General features: G+C 38.1%; 1 pseudogene; it reads right to left on the bottom strand.

Moving 5' to 3' along the window:
• Positions 1 to 12,772, bottom strand: part of LOC102490716 (voltage-dependent anion-selective channel protein 1 pseudogene) — a 13,008-nt pseudogene extending 236 nt beyond the window's left edge.
• Between the last annotated feature and the right edge of the window lie 10,050 nt (positions 12,773 to 22,822).

Genomic DNA, 22,822 nt, shown 5'->3' with positions numbered 1-22,822 from the left:
CCTGCTGTCCTGGTGAGGTTGGCCACCAGTCTTCAACTTCTTATCTGCCTTCTGGTAAATGAAGCCACCAAACTCTGTCCCATCATTCACATTTGTGTGAAACTGAAATTCATCAGTCTTGTAGCCAACCACACTGGGTCACTCAAGACTTTGTAGTCTCAAAATTCACCTGGTAACCAGACAGTCAGCCAGCCCTCATAATCCAGCACCAGAGCTCCCAGATTGAAGGCCCAGACATGTCAAAATCAATGTCGTAGGCCAGGTTCATGTGCTCCCTCTTAGAGCCTGTCTTAATTTTAGCATTTTCCCCCATGTTAGGTGAGAAGGATGAAGAGAAGGTCCACTTCAGCTTATGTGGAAGCTGGTTCTCCCCAGAAATTTCAGTGCCTAGTGTGTGGTCAGTGTTCTACTTTTCTGTGAATGTTAAGTCTTATCCAGATGTACTGGGTTTCTAGACTGACGATCGCTTGGATGGTTTCAGTACTGGTTGAGCCTGAGCTGATAAATTCCAATGCATTCTCAGATTTTGCTTTCAAGTCATGTTTTATTAGGCCAAATCCACCATCCTTTGTGAAGACATCCCTGGTAGACTTGCCAACATCAGCGAACACGGGACAAATAGCTGTCTTCTGCTCCAAGACATGGCCATGGCCTCAACAGTGGCTACTGCAGGACTAACTTCTTTTCTTTCCATGTAAACTCCATCAAACTAAATATAAATCACATCCCACTGAGTCAAATATTCTTCGTAAAATGAGACTTACAGTAAAGTGAATGCCTCAAGTTCTTGTTAATATCTTTCTCAATAGTTTTTCTTTTTCAATATCAGTTTCTAACTCTTATATACAAATACTAAGAGTCATCTATTAGATGGAAAACATCCTTTAAATTCAATTATGAAATTAAATCTTACTTTGGACCACTTGACCACTAAATAACCATGCCAGTCTCAGTGAACACACCGTCAAAACCCTCAAAGATTTGCTGATCTGCTAGCTCTGGATATTCAATGTACCTAATGGTAAAACTTTCAGTAACTATTTATATCACAGACTATTTCTGAAATAAAATTAAGTATGCTTAAATTCTCTTCTCTCTGACCTATTCTTACTCTTTTCCCCCTGTATTAATAGTCTAATAATGTATAACACTTATTGAGGACTTACTGAATATTATCAGTATTACTCCTTCGGTCCTTAATGACCATGGGATCAATGCTATTATCATCATCCCCATGTTACAGGTAAGGACATGCCAGCATACAAAGCTTCAGTAACTTGCTTATGTACACAGTTCATAAGTGCAAGAGTTTGGATTTAAACCTAGTCAGCCTAATGCCAAAGCTCAAGCTTTCACTATTACACTATACCATACACGAAAGAGAAAGTCCAGACTTAAAACACAAACCTCAGATAAACTGGTCATCTCTAAGAAGAAGGTACTCATTTGTTTTACTTTATAAAGTGTAAGTGGCACAAGTGGGAGGCTTACCACTGCATGAGGCTGGAGCCATATAGCAGGCCCTAGGTTCAGATCTCACATTGACGTGAACACACCATGTACTCAAGGGCCCACCCTGATATCTTGGCTGGCTGGGTGGCTGGAGTGAGGTGAGGTATTGGGGAGAAGGGGTGGTTGTAGTGTGGTGAGCTTCTATCAAGGGAACCTGTCTTTCTTTCTCTCTCTCTTACAAAATAAATACATTTAAAAATGTTTAAACCTATTAGCACTTCTCCTCTACTACTTTATTTTCTAGATTAATCTTCAAACATGGCCTAACAATATTCAGATAGCATAGTGCAGTTCCTAGTAAGCTCTTAGTATCAGTGTAGTCAACAGGACAAATTCATATTAATTTGTTAGATTCTCAGCCTCCTTCTTTTCTCCTTTATCTTCAATCCAAAAAGATACTTTTTTAAAAATTACTTCATTGTATTTATTTATTCTTATTTTTAATTTGCAATAGGGCATATGCACTCATTAGAAAGAAAGAGAGAAAGTGAGAAAAAGCCACCAAGTTGAGGACTCAAACTGCAGTTGACCATGAGGGAGTCCAGTGCCCTGGCCACCATGCCACCTGCTGGATCCCAATAAGATAAATTTTAATGAAGCAGAGGTTGAGAGTTGTCCATAGAGAAGACAGAGAATGGAAGAGGAGTAGGGAAGGAAAAAGAAAACAGTAGGCATGGCTGGGAGGCTGGAGTGAGGTGAGGTATCAAATTACACTTTAGATAGTCCTGTTGTATTCATTCATTCTGGATTTGGAAGCTTATTTATATACTTTTAAGTTTGCAAATAAGAGAGACACGGGAGAACATGTACAATATTAAGAAAGACAGAGAATTCTAGAATATTTTAGTATGTAAGATACAAAAAAAAAAAATCCTACAGCTCTACTCAGTTATCTATAGTATTTAGTTACGTTTTGAAAAGCTTCATTAAAGATTTTAGCTTGCTTTTTCTTCATTCTCTCCCCATCTCCCTAACATCAGGCTAGTGCTATTATTTCTTCTGAAGGAAGAAGAAAGCCTCATTTTACAAAGACTATTTGATTCAGTGAAATGTGATTTATGTTTAGTTTGATAGAGTTTTCATTAAAAGAAAAAAAGGTAGTCCAACAGTAACTGCCACAGAGCCCGTGACCACGCTTTGGAGCAGAAAATGGTTTTGCTACATTCGCTGATCTTGGCAAGTCTACTAGGGATGTCTTCCCAAGGGTTATGGATTTGACCTAATAAAACTTGACTTGAAAACAAAAGCTGAGAATGAATTGGAATTTACCAGCTTAGGCTCAACCAGTACTGAGATCAGCAAATGACCAAAAAAACCAACATGGACAGCTTTGTTCTACTTTTTCCGACTTCCTTAGTTAAGTATGGAGTGAGGTCTACAGAAACTATTTTTTTTTTTTAGTTTCCAGAGAGTGTGTATGGAACAGTGAGAAAGAGAGAGAGAGAGAGAGAGAGAGAAAGAAAGAGAGAGGCAAAACCTTCCCCGTGGAGTATGGATACACTGCTACCCCATCCATCACCTTCTGGCCTGAATTTTTGCTGCATGCACTTACAAATATCTGCTGCGCTTCTCAAGCTGGTGGGCCAAGACAGCAGCTGCTCAAGTGGGATCCAGTTCTATATGCCCAGCACTTAACCAGTGTGCTCCAGGCTAGCCTGAGAAACGTTTATTAAATATTCTATTTATCTTCAACAAATAGGAAAGAAAAAAAGTAAGACTTCATTCAAGTTTTTGAGTGGCACCTTTAACCTAATTTCCCGGTAGAAACTGTGACTTCCATTTTCCTTATTCATAAACTCCCTATAATCTTTGGTAAATCTTTTAAGAATAAATACTACCTCAGTCTTCTTGTTTCCAAAGTAATACTTATTCTCTTATTCTTGTTTTTTTTTTAATTCCCCCAGAGAAAATTAAGTGAGAAGTAACTAATGAAACAAAAGCACCCTAGAGACACAAAGATTAATATAAATGCTAGACAGTATTTGATCAAATTACACTTTAGATAGTCCTGTTGTATTCATTCATTCTGGATTTGGAAGCTTATTTATATACTTTTAAGTTTGCAAATAAGAGAGACACGGGAGAACATGTACAATATTAAGAAAGACAGAGAATTCTAGAATATTTTAGTATGTAAGATACAAAAAAAAAAAATCCTACAGCTCTACTCAGTTATCTATAGTATTTAGTTACGTTTTGAAAAGCTTCATTAAAGATTTTAGCTTGCTTTTTCTTCATTCTCTCCCCATCTCCCTAACATCAGGCTAGTGCTATTATTTCTTCTGAAGGAAGAAGAAAGCCTCATTTTACAAAGACTATTTGATTCAGTGAAATGTGATTTATGTTTAGTTTGATAGAGTTTTCATTAAAAGAAAAAAAGGTAGTCCAACAGTAACTGCCACAGAGCCCGTGACCACGCTTTGGAGCAGAAAATGGTTTTGCTACATTCGCTGATCTTGGCAAGTCTACTAGGGATGTCTTCCCAAGGGTTATGGATTTGACCTAATAAAACTTGACTTGAAAACAAAAGCTGAGAATGAATTGGAATTTACCAGCTTAGGCTCAACCAGTACTGAGATCAGCAAATGACCAAAAAAACCAACATGGACAGCTTTGTTCTACTTTTTCCGACTTCCTTAGTTAAGTATGGAGTGAGGTCTACAGAAACTATTTTTTTTTTTAGTTTCCAGAGAGTGTGTATGGAACAGTGAGAAAGAGAGAGAAAGAGAGAGAGAGAAAGAAAGAGAGAGGCAAAACCTTCCCCGTGGAGTATGGATACACTGCTACCCCATCCATCACCTTCTGGCCTGAATTTTTGCTGCATGCACTTACAAATATCTGCTGCGCTTCTCAAGCTGGTGGGCCAAGACAGCAGCTGCTCAAGTGGGATCCAGTTCTATATGCCCAGCACTTAACCAGTGTGCTCCAGGCTAGCCTGAGAAACGTTTATTAAATATTCTATTTATCTTCAACAAATAGGAAAGAAAAAAAGTAAGACTTCATTCAAGTTTTTGAGTGGCACCTTTAACCTAATTTCCCGGTAGAAACTGTGACTTCCATTTTCCTTATTCATAAACTCCCTATAATCTTTGGTAAATCTTTTAAGAATAAATACTACCTCAGTCTTCTTGTTTCCAAAGTAATACTTATTCTCTTATTCTTGTTTTTTTTTTAATTCCCCCAGAGAAAATTAAGTGAGAAGTAACTAATGAAACAAAAGCACCCTAGAGACACAAAGATTAATATAAATGCTAGACAGTATTTGATCAAATTACACTTTAGATAGTCCTGTTGTATTCATTCAGTAAATTTCCCTTACTTCCACTCCCTAGCCAAAACTTCCTATCATTTTAGGTATGTTATTTATTTCTGTATATCCTTGTTTTACTTTTCCTTCTCTCTATTTTCTCTCAGGCTATTAGGACTCTCCTGCAATTTCTGCCTTGATTGCTCATCCCAACTCTACCTCTGATTACCTAACTGGTTCTTAAATCATCTCAAGTTCCTTGCATTCTTCTTCCTTTGCTGCCCTCGCTCAAAAAAACCCAATATGTGTTGATGCTAAAATGTATCCTCTGAGTTCCTATACCCTGGGCACTATAAGCATCTCTGTAAGAAATCAGCAAACCAAGGAAACCACGACCATCTTCAGTATACAGTTTCAAACCCCACCTGCCTTCTCCATATCGTAGCTAATGCTTTTACTCGCCCATGGCCATTTCTCTTCTATTTCTACCAATAATCTTTTTTCATATTTCAGTTTTTGCTCTTGAATTTCTTGGGCAGTTTCCACAACCTTCTTTCTCAGCAGAAGACTTTGTTTTCAATTTTACTAATGCTAATGCCACTTTCAGATACAATCCATCTCAACCTCTAGACTCCAAATATTCTATCTAAACGCAAACCCAAGCTTTCTTTCCCCAATAACTAAGAAATCAATAGCTTCCCGCGTGTTTGAAGTCAGTCCCTAAACTCATGTTCTCCTAAACTCATTCCCATCCGTAGTTATCCTACCTTATCCTACCTCCATATTTTCAATTTCTCCCTCTCAACCTGCTCTTTTCTCTGAGGTCATAAATATGCTCAAGTCTTTCCCCATTATAAACAAACATCATTTTGATGCAGTATCTCTAAGAACTATCAATTCTTTCTCTTTTCTTTCTCATTCAACCTTTTCAAAAGATTAGTTTATAGTTCCATCTCCATCACTCATGTAAACATTTCCACACTTAGTAATAACCTTATCTATCGCAACTCCAAAACAAATCACTCACTAAGATAACCATGATTCTTCATCATTATATCTATAAGCAAATACTCTTCTTCCACATTCTGGATTTTCCTGTTGTAATTAACATTGATAATTCTTCTGTTCCTCTTTCTAGAAATAAGTAGAAACACATAAGAGCTTCTACTTAGTGGACTTTGTTAGACTTCATTCCCCAGTTTAAATTTCCTCATACTTTTTAGCCAGTTCTACTTCGACTCCTTGTAGGACATTCCTCCTCTGATTTTGAGAAAGTATTTCCAAAGTTTCTGTTGTTGGGGCACTGGTTTCCTACCATATTCTGTCACTGGGAAATCTCGGCACACTCATTTTCACTACTCACTATATAAAAATGACTCCTGAATTGGTATTTCTGGTACAAAACTTCCTTTGAGTTTTGTCCTTGCATGTCCCAATGTCTGCCAGATACCTCCGTTTGGATAGTGTAAAGCTCACTAACATTAAAATGTCTAACCCTCAGCCTATCTTCTTCCTCTCTAAACCTGCTTTTCTTGAATCTTTTATACAAGTTAGGGAATTTCCCATGTACTGTCAGCCACACTATAAATATTTATTCGCTTTTTAAGGAGATTTTTGCTATAGGTTGCAAGCTCTTGCCAGAGAGACAGAAAGAGAGATGATGAGAAATCACCTTCCAGGAGGGATGACCACACCACAATTCCTTCTCCTTCATTCTCCTCTTGGAATTATGTGCATGCATGCATGTACAAATGCCCAGAATGAATTTCAAGCTGCCAGACTGGCCATGTGGGAATCCAGCATCTTAACCACTATACCACCTGCTGGCCCCATAAATATTTATTCTTAATTGTTACATTACCCTCGCCTTTTCTGATCCAATAAATTCCCTGTTTCTTTATCATTACAATATTTCTCAAGTCTATCCAGTCTTGTTTTCTACTAGTATTGGCTAAATTCTGGACATACAGCCTCTTTAAAATGGGTTACTGGAGCCTGACGGTGGCAGAGGTGAAACGCAGCAGTCTGTGGGGCTAACTCACATGGGAGGGTTCCAGATTTGCATCGGGAGCTCTCTCGGCACACACTGGCTCAAGCTAGGGATGGAGCACATCTGCGGGACCCTGCTGTGGTGCTGTCTCCCTGCTTCTGTCTCTCTCACTCTTTTACTTCTGGAAGAAACAAACAAAGGTAAAAATAAAATGTAACAACGTATTATTATACTAGCTCCCAAATCAGCTCCAAGTTAACCCCATCAAATTCACTCTCCATATGACTAAATTCTTCTGTCTCTCCTCCATGCTTGTAAGAAAAAATAATAAGACCCCAAACATGACATACCAAATACTCCACAATCTAGTATTTCTTCATCCCACTAGCAATCCATTATCATTTTCACCTTCCACTTTCTGTTTTCGCAGCAATAGTAAACTGCCCCAGATCCTAGCTAAGCCTCTCACGCTTCCTTTTTCTCATTCTCTATTCTTGTCCTCAAATCCTCAGGCACATTTTTTTTTTTTTTCTGGCCGATTTCTGCTCATTGATTGAGATGCTCCTTCAGGCTCCCTCATCATGAATCCGGGCTAGAGCCTTCTCACAATTATTGCTCATCACTGTACTCACATTGCCGTGCCTGTGTCCTCACCGGACCACGCCTTCTCTGAGAGCCGGACCACAGCTGTCCATCACCTAGAATGACGAGCAGTAAATACTTGTTAAAAATGAGTGAATGGGAAAACTTACCTGTCAAGAGCAATTTTGATTCCGCAATTCAACTTTAAAACCCCTCTATTAACATCTTTCTGTAAACTTAGCTATCACTGTGTATTTTTGAAGGAGCTCTCATTGTTTGAATTTTTTCCTACTAAAGATCATAAAGGTTAATTTTAGTAAATTAAAATGGAGACTTTATGTTTTCTAACCTCCCCCCCAAAAAAGAAAAACTGTCGTCATCATATTGTGCAATACTAAATTCATGATAGAAATAGTCTTAAAGAGAAAATGCGTGATAAAGATAAAACATTCACCCAAAATTGTATTGATAGCCCATTATAATGTGTCTAGATTCTTACCCAGGATATCATTTCTAACTCTTTTTTTCCCGTTTCCTGCATGATCCTGGGCAAGTGATTTAATGGCATATGGACTGTTTTAGAGAGAATAAGGGAGAGCAACTAGTAATAATAGTAATTAAAAAAATATTGAAAACAACTAATGAATACTCACTCTGAGGAGTTTCCATACTAGGCATGCAGAAGGGAGCTGCCCTACTATGGAGTAATCAAGTAATCTGGGAAGAAACTGGACAGCTCATTTCAGAGAGAACATTAGATATCTCTCACCCTATAAAACAGAGGTCCATCAATCAGGAAAGGCTTTTTTAGGAAGCAAATAATGAGTGGTCGTGGCAGGACCCAAATTTAAAGACACATTGTGTGGGCCCAGCCGTGGAGGGATTGCAGTGGTATGATGCTGTGCAATACTGCAGGCCACGTGGGAGGACGAGCGTCACTTTCATGTGGATTTGTACACCCTGAGTGTGCATGCTGCCTGTGCCCATGAACCTAGATGGGGCGTGCTGGGAGGAATCGCCATGTGAACCATGTGGAAGGTATTTGTCTCTTTTGCTCTTTCTCTCTCTGTCTCTCTATTATGAAATTAATTAATTAATAATCTTTTAAAAGCAGGGCACATTGTGTAATTTATCTGAGTAATGGCAAGTTAAGAGATGCCAAATCAACAAAAATCTATTACTTGAATTTCGTAGCTGAAATGAGTTCATTTAAATTTTCAATTCTAATTTCACACATTTTAAGACTGCCTCTGGTAGTGAACTCGGCAGCATCATTCACAGATTCACCATTTAAACTACCAAAATATACTGCGTTGTATAAAGAAATAGAAATTACCTTTTGTATTAACACTTATTTATCTCCAAGATGAGCTCTTAAGTTCCATTTTACCTTTTGTTTTAAAATGAAATATAAGAACATAACAAAGAAAATAAGGCCAGTAAATTAAATTTTATTAACGTATCCATCATTAAATGACAATAGCTATTTGTCAGGATGTAATCGGTTTCTATGCATTTTATAATAACACTCTCTACCACTTTGCAGTCTAAGAAGTAAGTATGAGATAAGGATATTCTAAGACTCGAGGATCATTTTTGTCAGTCCAGCTAGGTAACATTTAAAAACATCATGAATTCTACTCCAGGAGTGGAGGTGTTGAAGGGATCAAGGCATTTTGGTACCTTGAACTTTCCATGGCATTTAGAACCTCGCTCAGAGGAAGGAGAGGGCTGAGCTTTGTGTTTTAATGTTTCCAAGGGCTTTCCTGATGTTGTATGATAAGAGCACAACAGTCCCTGCAGCAAGCAGCCTTCCAGCAGCTTGCTCTGCTTATTGCATTTCAGAAGATAGGACTGTAGTCATTAGAGACTCTCAACATTTACCAACAGGTAGTTTGCTTTCTATTTTTGCTCTCAGGATCAATGTCAGCATCTTTAGGATACCTATTTCCGCAAAGTAACTTTCTTTTGCTATTGAGAGTTAGTAGTTGGGGGGCTGGCAGGTGACATGGTAGTTAAGGATGCTGGACTCCCACATGGGTCTCAGAAGTTCAAGTCCCAGACCTGGCAGCTTGCTTTTTCTCTTTCTCTCTCGCTCTCTCTCTCTCTCTCTCTCTCTCTCTCTGTCTTTCTCTGATCGAATTCAAATAATAATAATAAATAAAGTTAAAATAAAATAATTCTTTTTTTTTTAAAGAGTTATTAGTAGGACCAGCAGATGGCACCATGGTTACATCGTTGGACTCCCACATAGTTGACCAGGGTTCAAGTCCCAGACCTGAGGGGCTTAAAACTCATAATGGTATATGTGCAAGCATGCCCAAAATCCTGAGAGGAGAATGGGGGAGAAGGGACTGTAGTGTGGCCATGCCCACTTGGGGGTGATTTCTCCTTTTCTGTCTTTCTGTATTTCTCTGGCAAGTGCATGTGCCCTGTACAAAAGTCTCTTTCTCTTTCTCTCTCTCTCTCTCTCTCTCTCTCTTTCAAAAAAAAAGCTATTAGTGAACATTTGGCTTTTTATTATGAAAAGGCAGTCAAAGTTACTAAGAGGTATAATCAAGTCAGATTAATAGTCAGAGTTTCTTTCTAAATACAAGCAAATAACAGTTTTCTTCAGACAAATTTAATATTTTACTCTAGAAGTTTACTCTAGATATTGATTATGCTTTAAAATTTATAATGTTTCCTCTCACATTCTTATCAGGTCATTCTTATCACTTAAAAACAACCATGCCTTTGATTAATATTCATATAACTAGGAAAAACAATGTTGAAAGGTGTTAGGGCCAGCTCTGTAGCACAGAAATAATGCACTGCTCAAGAGAAGCTGGAATCCCACATGGCAACCGGGATTTGAACTCCCAGCTTGGTCCACCTGAAACACACCAGGCAAATGCTTCAGTGCTCAAGACGTGACAGAATAGGGACCAGCAGTTAGCGTAATGGCTATGTCGCTGGACTCACATGTAGTCGACCGCAGCTCAAGTCCCAGACCTGGTGGTTTAAAACTCAAGCCAGGCACATGTGCGTGCGTACCCAAGATCCCAAGAGGAGAATGGAGGGGAAGGGATTGCAGCATGGCCATCCCCCCTGGGGGTGATTTCTCGCTTTCTGTCTCTCTGTCTCTCTCTGTCTGGTGAGCGCACACATCCTATAGCAAAAAACCTCTCAAAAAAAAAAAAATAAAGACTCGACAGAATAAAGGACTGCATGAAAGAGAATGAAGGAGATCATGGCAGGACAAGACTGTGGAGGGAGTTCTCCCTTTCCGTCCCATAACTCACTCTTATCTGCATATGTACATATTCTAAATATGAATTCAAATTTTAAAAATTACAAATACAGGAGCCATGAAGTCAGCAGATGGTGTGGTGGTTAAAGTGCTAGATTCCTACGTGGCTGACTGCAGTTCAAGTCCTAGACCCAGCGGTTTGAAAATCACACCTAGTATGTGTGCTTGTGTGCCTACAATCATGACAGGAAAATGGAGGAGGTGTGGCCATTTGCCAGGGAGATGATTTCTCACTTTCCCTCTCTCTGTCTCTCTCTATCTCTCCCTGGTGAGCACACGTGCCCTAGGGCAAAAACTTGAAACAAAAAAAGAAACAAAAAAAACAGTAGCCATACTTTTAGGATATTTCTTTCACATTGAGGAAAATGAAAGAAAACTGATTTTAGTTGTTTTTACCATGACAAATTTTGTATCTAAAGTCTCTTCACTAAATCATGTTAGAAAATTGAAACCTCTATGAAAAAGATTGTGATGGCTTTAAATTGGATAGAGGAAAATAAAGTATTCCTCAGAAAATAGTTCTGACCTTATAAGGCTTCAGGAAGTATGAGGAAGTCAGCTCTTTCCAGAAGGGTCATCAGCTCTGAGGTCTGAAAGGGAATCCAGTAACCAAGTGACGTTCTAATTCTCATGGTTGGGCCTGCTGTCTGGAAAAAAGTCATGCTTCTATTAGTAATTCCAGTGTTTCTTCCTCTTCCTGTAAATGAAGGGTGTGGGGGTAGGGGACATTCATTCACAAAAAAGGAATCGAAATATGCATCCCGTGGGAAGGAGCCATTTTTAGAACTGTCTAAAAATATGTGTCTGAGCAGGTCAGATGTTATTTTGCAATATTACTGTGATGACCACTTAATCTGTACTCTGGCTTTGAACATGTATTCATTTCTAAAGCAGGAGTCATTTTGAAATGCTAGGGAAATGGGGTTGCCAAAGAGATAAATTGTTATATGGCTAATTTTTTGTATCTAGTTCAAACTAACTCCCCCAAGCAGAACTTATGGATAACTATGAAATTAAAAAAAAAGTAATAGTCTACTTAGTATTCTTTACCGATAACATTATCCTCATAATATAGCATTACAATTTATAGGCTTTTTAATTTAGAATATAATTTTATGACTTATTAAATAGGTCATAAAAGTATCTGGGCAAGGGAAAACTGAAACATTGCAGGAGAAATTCAGGTCATAGAGCTCATCAGGCACAGCTGACTAGGAAACTGATCATTCTTGTACTCTGATGGCTGATTCGGGGTATGGAGAGGCTTTGATCACACTTACTAGGAGCCATGTAAACAGGCACAGGACAGATTGTGTAGGACACAGATTATGGATAAGAGCCTTGATTTCCACCCGTTCACTTCTCACTACAAACACTGTAGTGTCTTGGGATGAAATTTTAACCTCTTTAAACCTCAGATTCAAAACCAGAAGTGAGGGCCAGTCCCATAGTAAACGGTTAGGTGTTATGTATGTCAATGTGAAACCCACATGTCCCACCACAGTTTGAAATCCAGACAGGCTGCTCAAAATTATACTGGCACATGTGTGTGTGTGTGAACCCCAAATCCTGAAGGGATGGAGAAATAAAGCCAAGAGGATCGTGATGTGATCATGACCTATTGGAAGTATTTTTTCTCTTTCGCATGTGTGTATCCTCTAGCAAAAAGAAAAAGAAAAGAAAAGAAAAGAAAAGAAAAGAAAAGAAAAGAAAAGAAAAGAAAAAGAAAAAGAAAAAGAAAAAGAAAAAGAAAAAGAAAAAGAAAGAAGAATAAAAAACTAAATAATTCCTCAGGCTTTTTCTTGGCTGTAAATTCTGATTCCATGTTTTATTATCTTTGGGTCTTTCTCAATTAAGGAGACTGTGTTTTGTTTGTTTTCTAGATAAGATTTCCATGTCCACTAAAGCCACTAGTCCAAGTGAAAATTAACCACAGTTTTGTTTCCTTAAAAGTGACCATTAGATTTCAGCCTTGCATATATTTTTAACCCATATGACATCCAGAGCTCACCATCCCGCATTCTTCAGAGAAAAGCAACATCAAGCTTAAAGGGAGAAATGGAAAAGGCTGTGGTCGCATTCTTCTTGAGATAGCAGTCACTATCTGCACGGATGTCTGATTTCCTTCTGGCATCAGGGGCCAGGTCATCCTATCGCTTTACCATCTCATTCCTTTAAGCTACCTAAGATCAGCTCACTGTACCTGCAGCTATGCGTGCTTTTCCTTTCGCAACTTAAGATGATAAACAAAAGAGAAGAAAAGCAAAAAATAAACGTTATAGTAAATGTTATGTTCTTCATTTCCACAGAGAAAGCTCAATAGGAATGATTTCTGAGGGAATTTATTCACAGACACCCCATCCAACACTCCCTACCTTACCTTTCTCCACACTCTCCATAATGAAGTTAATGACCATCTCTTCTAGTATTTTCTTATTTAACCTTTGCCCATTTTCTTTTTCATCTTTTTTTCAGGAAACTTTAGCCCCACCTATTCTCTGGATATATCCCCTTTTCATGCTGCATTTTCCCAAATGTGAGTCACACATTCTGGATTCTTGAAAAGGAAGAATTTTACCCAAGTAATGTAGAAATACTAAGTACATAACTTCTGGAATGATCTTTCCTTAGGTTGGACGAGAAAAAATAGATGACTCCATCCATCTCCTATTTAAGTTTCTTATCTTGGTCTTAAATCAAAAAAGTAAAGATTATGCTCAAATGGAGAGGAAGGATTCTGTCTTTTCCCACTGTTCTGGTCATTTGGAGGTGTCTGGCCTACGTGGAAGAGGAGACGCTGTGTGAAAGTAGGTCACGGAACGAGGAGCTCAGTAAGCTTTAGCAATAAAATGCAGGAGCCAGCTAAACCAGCACATACACAGAGCCAAGTCTTGATTGCAATGTCAGCCACAGAGAGCAACTTTGCTGGAATGTCTAAGGTTTTCCAGTGGTCTGGTACTGAGGGGAAAGCGTGGTGCCTCAATTTCACCAGCTCTGATTTCTGTCTTTTGAATTCATTTCTTGAGAATAGAATCTCATCATCCTATTTTCATATCTCCTACCAATTGGCCCACATAATTCCAAGTTCTATCTGGTTCCAACATTTGGTAGCTCTGGGTAGCCACATATAAAGATGTTAATTTCTGAGGCTTGTTAATTGTTCATTGGATTTGAGTGTGTCATTCTCATTTAACACAGACAAATCCTGTACCATCTGAAACATCAACTGAAGAAAAAGGTATAAATAAACAGGTATTGCTGAGTTACATCTGCTAAAGCGAGATTACAACATTCTTTTATCCCTGAGACCTAAATGGGTTTCTTCACATGTCTAGGTATTGGCGTTCAGATGTGGAGATAGCTGAGTCTGTAAAGCAGGCACATCCTCCATTAACTGCCTCACATCTGGCTGCACACAGAGGAAAGTCTACGTGTGTCTAACAACCATCAGCACACTAAAGTTGGCAGGTAGAATAAAAGAGTAGAATATAAAACATAGATTACTGTAAGTCAGATTCCCATCAGCCTGCCAATCATATAAATCACTATTCCTCCCAAAAAAAGGAATAAGTAAGAGGTCAGAAAAAAGTAGATGATCTCTTTGTAAAGTGTTCATAGACATGGAGTTCCTGTTTTTATTTAAAAAAAAAAAAAAAAAAAAGCAGGACCAAGGAAGACAGAAAACATAGTTCCTTACAAGGATAATGAGACTGAAAACTTTTATCAGTTTAATCTGAATTTATCCCATGAATCGAATGTCAATTGCCTTTAAATTAGTGATTAGAAATTCTAGATTTTTTACATAATTTTAAGTGTTGATATTGGTTTCCTTCCTCAGCACTTCTGGTAGATCCATTTCTTTATTTACTCAATAAATCTGAAGTTCTTAACTCATGAAAAATGTTGAGATACACTAGCACCCTTCAAGAAAGCAAGCTATTTGAGGAGATAAGTCAACAATTTGAATATACTGCAGAAAGTGTTGCGACAGAAGAGAACGTTGGGGAAAGTTTCAAGGGAAGGTGATACTTAAAGAGAAACTTCAAAGATGAATTATAGTTAAACTGACAGACAAAAGGAGGCGGGGAGGTCATGCTCTAGGCAGAGAGAGAAGCTTCGGTCCAAAGCTGTGGGAAAGTTTTTCTGCTTCAAGTAGCTTCTGGTGATCAATGTAATTTGTTCAGAATTTTAGGGACGTGAGAACGTGGATTTCTTCAACTGCCCCAATTATCATTATGCATTTCGTTCCTAGGACAGCACTTCACACTTTCACAGGAATTATTCTTTGGACCCTCTTTCCCCTTCAAGATCAAGACAATAAAGTGGAGCCATGTTATTCTTTAATCCCTTTCTCCCTCTATGACAAAAAGAAAATACATCCATAGGCCATGATTTATTTCTTTCTAGCCTTTTCCCTTAATGTCTTTCTTTAAGAGTAAGCTTTTTTTCTTATACATTTGTACTCTGGTCTATTTTGAAAGTAAATCACACTTTTCTATATGCATATTTTAAATTATTTACAGCTGCACATAATTCCTTCAGGATATTAGCAACAGTTCTTGGCTAAGACCTTCTTTGCCCAACGAGACTGTAAATTCCATGAAATCCAACAAGAAATTGTATCATTCAGGAAAGCAGGGGGAATGAGCGTACAACTCCAGAGAATTCAGAATATATACAAGAAACCTGAAAATTTTCATCATGGAAATTTAGGCAAATATCAGCTAATTCTGAGGCTTGGATTTTTCAAAAGAAGTCATATTCATGACTTTCAGAAAGCTGTGTGGTATAAATTCTAAGGAGAAAAATTAAAGACATGAAGACTAAAATCAAACCAGAGCATTATTAATTTCAAATAAATTATTATAACGTTAACTAAAACAGTGTTAATGGGAGGGGGGGTGAAAGGAGTATATTTAAGAGATGTTTGGAGGTCAATTTGACAGGATGATTTTCAGTAGATAGAGTAACTGGGAGTATGGAAGAGTAAAGTCCTTTACTGACATTAGAGCCCAGCAAGGAAAGGAGTTGAGCCAGTGAGGAAGTGAAAAGAATTGAATTTAATTTCAGACTTTTTTTGTTTTTAGGTTTTGCCATGATAGTCATTGCACCAGGTCCAGGACTTGAACCTCTGTCAGAGTCCAACACCTTAACCACCACACTACCTGTTGGCTCCAATTTCAGATAGTTTTTAGCATGAGGCCACTGTGAGAAAATCAAATCACAATTCTTTTAGAAAGTCTTTTTAAAGAATTATGTTATTTAACTTTATTTATTATTATTATTGTTTTTAAATTTGACCAGAGGAAGACAGAGAGAGAGAGAGAGAGAAAGTCGGCTGCCATTTCCAGGATTCAAACTGTGGCAAGCCATGTGGGAGTCCAGCATCTTTAACCACCATGTCACCTGCCAACCCCCTTTCAGAATATATATAATTTTTTTCTCTTTTTTTTTTTTTGAGATTTTTTTTCTATAGGGCACTTGCGCTAGCCAGAGATACAAGAGAAGAGAGAAAGAGAAAGCGAGAAAGAGAGAGAAGGAATGCCCATGCCTCAACCCCTTCTCTATCCTCCTCTCAGGATCTTGGGCATACACATACATGCACCAATGTGAGTTTAAGTCACTTGTCTGGTACTCAAACAACAGTCGACTTCGTGGGAGTCTTGCAATGTAACCATATAGCTTACCATGGTAATTAAATATTTTCAAATCAATTTTTTAACTTCAAGAAAAGCAGATTTAGCTTTAATAAATCAAAGAAATGCTAAGAAACTTTGCTTAAAACTTAAAACCAGAAATCAGGTTAGGATTTTGTTCAAATACTAGGTACATGAACCTATCGGCAGCTCAAGACAGAACAAAAATCCTTAAAACCAGAAAACAAAGTACAGTGTGTCACTTTTAGTCCACCACGAGGCCACTTGGCATAGCCTGAAGACCAATGAAAAACTGAAATGTTTAAGTAATCAAACTGAGATTTTAAAAGCCTAGAGTCAGAAAATTAAAAAACAAATTTAATGGAAAGATAAACTGGGTCAGTCAAATCCACGCTACTTCCCTCTCATTTGCTTACTCAGCGCCAGGAGATAGTTTTGTTCCACCAAGTCTCAAGGTATCCAATGGAACATTTTTCCTGGACATATAAACATATATTCCACACTGAGATAAAATTCTCTAAGCTAAGATTCATCTTCTTTTTTTAAATTTTTTTTTCTGAAGAGTCTTAAATAAGAAGATTTTTAATAGAAGAAAAATGTATCTTTAAATATACATAGTAAATGGCCAATCTCTTAAGATTTTATGAACAGTCTACTTTTGTGGGTTATTATTAAGAATTATCTGAGAATTACTCAGAATATTAAGTTGCAATTATCTACATGATTAAAGATGAGGTCCTAAAATGTGGTATTTTTCTTCAGGGGATTAAAAAATAAGCAGCAGAATATGATCTACATCTCTCTCGATTCATGTCGTCAAGGTCATCAATGACTGGAGGGAAGCTATTCACATGCAGAATATATTACATTTCTTAAGTAATAAAATTTTAGTTCACTTTTTTTTTTCCTGTGGTAGGCAATGGATTATATTCCTAGGAGGTCTCTCTTTTGACTGTACAAGAGAAGAAAAAAATTGAAATTTATCTAAATGCCCAGTGGTTTAAAAAGTTGAAAATAAATAGAGAATGGTTATCTATCTATCTTTCTATCTATCTATCATCTACCTATAATTCTAGTAAAATTTTAAATTCCTAAAAATTCCTAAATACTAGCTTTGAAGACTGGGTAACCTTTTGCTACAAAAGGATAGATAGAATTTTTCTATATTAGGGACCAGCAGTTGCCGTAATGGCTATGTAACTGGACTCCCCTGTAGTCAACCACCGGTCCTGGACCCGGTGGCCTATACTCACGCCGGGCACGTGTGCATGTGTGCCCAAGATCCTGAGAGGAGAACGGAGGAGAAGGGATTGCAAGCTGTGGGGGGTTGGCAGGGTGGGCGTGGGTGATTTCTCACTTTCTGTCTCTCTCTCTCTGTCTTTCTGGCGAGCACATGCATCCTATATCAAAAACCTCTCCAAAAAAAAAAAAAAAACAAGAATTTTTCTATATTATATCCTAAGACAGCATTATACTGTCTTATAGACCCAAGTTTAATAAATGTGTTTTATGTTGGAAATGGGCAATAACTTGGCCTTATTTTATAGGATCAATATAAAATAATTACTTGGGTGTCTGAAAAACAATCATTTGCTGAAGGAATAAGTCTTGAATTAAAATACATAACATTTCACAGGGCATATAGAGTGATATGTTTCATTAAGTTTTAATCAAAATAATAATACATGATACTACATAGTAAAAAATATCAAGTAAAAGAAAGAGAATTAAATTATTAATAGAATTAAGTTTTCCATCCACCCCTGCCAACCAATACCCTCGCAAACTCCCAAACCTTCCCTCTCTCCACCCATTCGGAAAGAAAGATTGTTGTCAGTTATTAATTTTTTTTAAAAAATTATTCAAAAAATTCTCCAGAAATATGAGTGTAAATGTCATGTCTATCTATCCATTTATCTCGTACTTTAAAAATGTTTTATTTGGGACCAGCAGTTGGTGTAATGGCTATGTCCCTGGATTCCCATGTAATCAACTGCAGTTCAAGTCCTGGGCCCGGTGACTTAAACTCACGCTGGGCACATGTGCGTGCATGACCAAGATCCCGAGAGGAGAATGGAGGAGAAGGGATTATGGCATGGTCATCCCCACGGGGGGGTTGATTTCTCACTTTCTGTCTCTGTCTCTGTCTTTCTGGCGAGTGCACATGTTCTATAGCAAAATCTTCTCCAAAAAACATGTTTTATTTACCTTATTAGTGAGAACGACAGCACCCCTAACAGGGTCCTGACACCATGACCCACCTCAGTCACACTGGCCTTGCATCCTGCACATTTGAATCTGGCGTACTTTGGAAGCTCTCCATATGTGCCACCAGAACTCTCACAGGTGGGTCAGTCTTGCAGATGTGTCAAATTTTATTACTGAGAACTGTCCAGCCCTTTCTATCTCCTTTTTACAAATATGTACGCTACATAATACTATACTGTGGTTTAATTTTCTTTTCACTTAATATATCTAGAATATGGTTTAATATTAATAAAGAACAAATTTTTGTCCTTTTTTTAATACTGTAAGCATGATACACCATTGTATGAATGAGTCATTATTTTAGAAACAGCTTTTTGCCAAATGTATACAGGTTTAGTTAGAAGCTATACAAGCTTTAAATAGCTCAAGAGTAGGAAATTCCGGGACCAGCAGATAGCATAATGGCTATGTTGCTGAATTATCATGTAGTAAACTGCAGTTTGGGTCCCGGACCCGGTGGCTTAGACTCACGTCAGGCGTGTATGCAGGCGTGCCCAAGATCCCGAATAGAGAGAATGGAGGAGAAGGGATAGTGCCGTGGCCATCCTCCCTGGAGGTTGATTTCTCACTTTCTGTCTCTCTGTCTCTCTCTGTCTTTCTGGCGAGCACATGCTCCCTATAGCAAAAACTTCTACAAAAAAAAGAATAGAAAGTTCCACTTACTATCAGGTTAGTCCCAATTCCATTTCACCTCTCTGAAGAATTTCACAAATAAAGGAAGAGCTCCTCCCAAAGCACAGGGTTCTCAGATACTCTGCTTTGCCTCGAGAGTTTTAATCTTATATACACAGACTCTCAACAAACTTAGATGGTTTAGACGTTCAATTGACAACTCAGCATAAAATCAGATGGATGTTTCCTCCCTCTTTATGTTTAATCTATACCTTCAAACTGTTTTATGCTCAATATACATTGATTCCAAAATATTTTTATCAACTTAATAATAAAGAACTTTAAGAGGACTGTAAGGTCTGGGGAATTATTTTTTTTTTTTTTTTTTTTTTTTTTTTTTTAGGTCAGGGGAATTCTTGATCAGAGGAAATTTCTGACCACTCACACGAGTCATACATACCATCCATAAGTTTCTGTGTGTTGCTTAATAGACTGGGATTCTTGAGTCAGGAAGTGAATTCTTGAGATAAAAAGTCTGTGGGAGTTTTCTGTGTCCTTCTCAGACTCTTATTTGAAGACCATCAGCAGAAAATATTTACCATGACGTAACTTAAGGGAAAGAATTGATCGCAATAGTTTGCTCAGTTCCTAAGCTTGTATGTCACAGATCCACAAAGTCAACACCTACATCCAGCTCACAATTGAATGTAAACAGAACAGGGTAGAGTCCCACTCTTCCCCGGCCCCTTCTCATGCCCACAGGCTGCCTTCCAAAAACCAGGCTCCTTCAGGACACCTTGGTGTGAAATTTAGCTTAGTTTTCTAGTTTAACAAAATTCAGATTCTTTTTTAAAAGAATTTGTTTTGAGAGTTTTGTTAAAGGGTGTGTGTGCGCTTGCTAGAGAGATACAAAGAGACAAAGAAACAAAAACAAGAAATCAACCCCCCAGGAGGACGGCCGCACCGCGATCTCTTTTCCTTCATTCTCCTCTCACGACTCTCGGCACACATGCATACACGACCTACATGAGTCCCAAGTCTCTGAATCTATGACCCAAACCTTGTGGGCCACATGAGAAGCCAATGTCTCAACCACTACTCCACCTCCTGTCCCCCAGATTCTTAAAAAGAAAATTTGTTTTAGCTATAAGGAGTATGTGTTTATCAGAGAGAGAGAGAAAGAGTAAGAAGCCATCCCCAGAGGGATGGCTCTGTTGTAATCCCTTCTCTTCCTTTCTCCTCTTGGGATTTTGGGCCTACACACACATGTGCCCCATGTAGTGGCAAGCTGCTGGATTCAGGACTCAAACCATGCAGGAACCAGCTGCCTTAATTACCATCTGGCTGGCCATAAAACTGAAATTCTTTGTGGAATTTTGTGTTTCTCAGATAATGCTTTTCTACTCATGCTTCCCTCTTTATTCAAAGAGTAAGGCATTTAACAGCATTTTACTGAAAATATAGAACATAATAGTGTGAGACTATTTTAAAGGGTCACAGATGGAGAATAAGAACTTAGTGTATCAGCAAGCATACTTTATTTTGGGAGAAAAGAATATCACTAGCCAGATTGTGAATTCAGTGTTGTTGGTGCCTGAAATGTGTCCCCTTTCTAATAATACAACTTTCCTTTCCTCCACATTGACCCAGGCTATTAGTCAAGACTAAGCCTGAGTTTCCTCTCCTTAGATTCTATTGCATGTTAATTTTATTAAACTGTAATGCCTCTCTTCATTTTGTTGTGAGGCTTACTAAATCAAAGCAAAAGACTGTGGCCCTTTCCCAAATTTGCATCCAGCCTCCAGAACTTTCGACCCACAGTTCCACCATGTATTTAGCTATGGGAAATTTTCTCCATATCTTGCACTTCATCAAGAAATCTCTGCTGCACTGCCCCACCTACCAGGCTCACCCTCCTGACACCAATGAACAAACTATATTCATAGAAGTTCATTATGACTATTAGGCACTGTGTATTGGGTCACCTGTGCATGTGACAGTTTTGTGTGACAGAATCCATAGATAAATGAGTTGCTCAGCTCCTTTCCCACTTAAAGATTAACCTTTGAGTTTGATGATCCCTTTTTTTTTTTTTGAAGACGTTTTTGCTACAGGGCGTGTGCACTTGCCAGACAGAGAGAGACAGAGAAACAGAAAGCGAGAAATCACCCCTCCAGGGGGGATGGCCACACCGCAATTCTTTCTCCTCCATTCTCCTCTCGGGATCTTGGGCACGCACGCACATGTGCCTGGCATGAGTTTTAAGCCACTGGGTCAGGGATGCGAACTGCAGTCAACTACATGGGAGTCCAGTGACATAGCCATTACGCTAACTGCTGGTCCCGATGATCCCTTTCTTAATACCTTGCATTTTGCCAGTTCTGGACTATTTCATTGGTGAATCTACATGAATTACTAAAATTATATTTCAGGTGACCAGCAGTTAGCGTAATGGCTATGTTGCTGGACTCTCATGTAGTCGACCGCGGGTCCAGTCCCAGACACGGCAACTTAAACTCACACCAGACGCGCGTGTGTGTGTGCCCAAGATCCCAAGAGGAGAATTGAGAAGGGACTGCAGCGTGGCCATCCCCCATGGGGGTGATTTCTCACTTTCTGTCTCTCTGTCTCTGTCTTTCTGACAAGCGCACGCGCCCTATAGCAAAAACCTCTCCAAAAAAAAAAAGAAAGAAAGAAAAAAGAAAAAAAAATTGTATTTCAGAAAATTCTTTCTGACAACTAAAACTTTATTTGTTTATTTTGTCAGGGAGCCATTTCCTGGGCTGACAGTATTCCAGTTGATGAAGCCATGTTCTCAAGAAAACTATACTTGTTCTCTTAAGATAGGACTGACTGTCTTTACTTTGTGTGCCATGTTAATTTCATTTTATGCCACTCAGGATTTATACATTATATTATAATTGACTGGCAAAAATTGTGTCTTATTTACCACTATAGTCCAGTATCTGACATGTCTTCTAGCATACAAAAGCACTCTGTAAATATTCGCTAAATGAGTAAATGAATGCAAGTTAGAGCAGAAGGAGAAAGAACAATCCAGGAGAGGAATATGTGAACAAATAGAGGGCAAAAGAGATGGAGCATAATCATGATGATAAATTCTCCAGGAGGATGTTTGTGTTGATGGTATTCTGACACATAACCGTGAGTAACCTTGTGTAAAGTTGCCCAGGTATGGTAATGCGAAAAGTGGTAATGGAGTGAGATGGATTCTGAATCACAGAACAGGGTAATTTTTGAGAGAAAATGTGTTACAAAGAACAGTTGGGGAAAGAATATAAATGCATTTTATCACAGATTGTTTCATAGAAATTAACATGCAAGTTGGCAAAATTATATTTAAAGAATATGTAGTCCTATGTACTGTATGTGTCATTGTTTGTGTGTATAGGTTTTTGAAGTAATGACTTTAATGAAAAAAGTATTTTATAATGTTAACTGGAAACCAGGGATGCAAAATGTACAGAGGATCCAAATACTGCCACGACCAATCAATAAATAAAGAAGTGTGGGGTAAAACAGAAAACAAGTCAAAATATTAACCATATATTTGTGAAACAACTGTGGATGACTTTTTAAAATACATTTTAGTACTTTCCAAAGTCTTATTTAATAAACGCATATTGCCTTAATCATTTACA

Source organism: Tupaia chinensis, unplaced genomic scaffold (genome assembly GCF_000334495.1).
Source record: "Tupaia chinensis unplaced genomic scaffold, TupChi_1.0 Scaffold000174_1, whole genome shotgun sequence".
NCBI classification, from domain to species: domain Eukaryota; kingdom Metazoa; phylum Chordata; class Mammalia; order Scandentia; family Tupaiidae; genus Tupaia; species Tupaia belangeri.
Note: the sequence above shows the minus strand (reverse complement) of the source record. Positions and strands in the feature narration are given on the sequence as shown.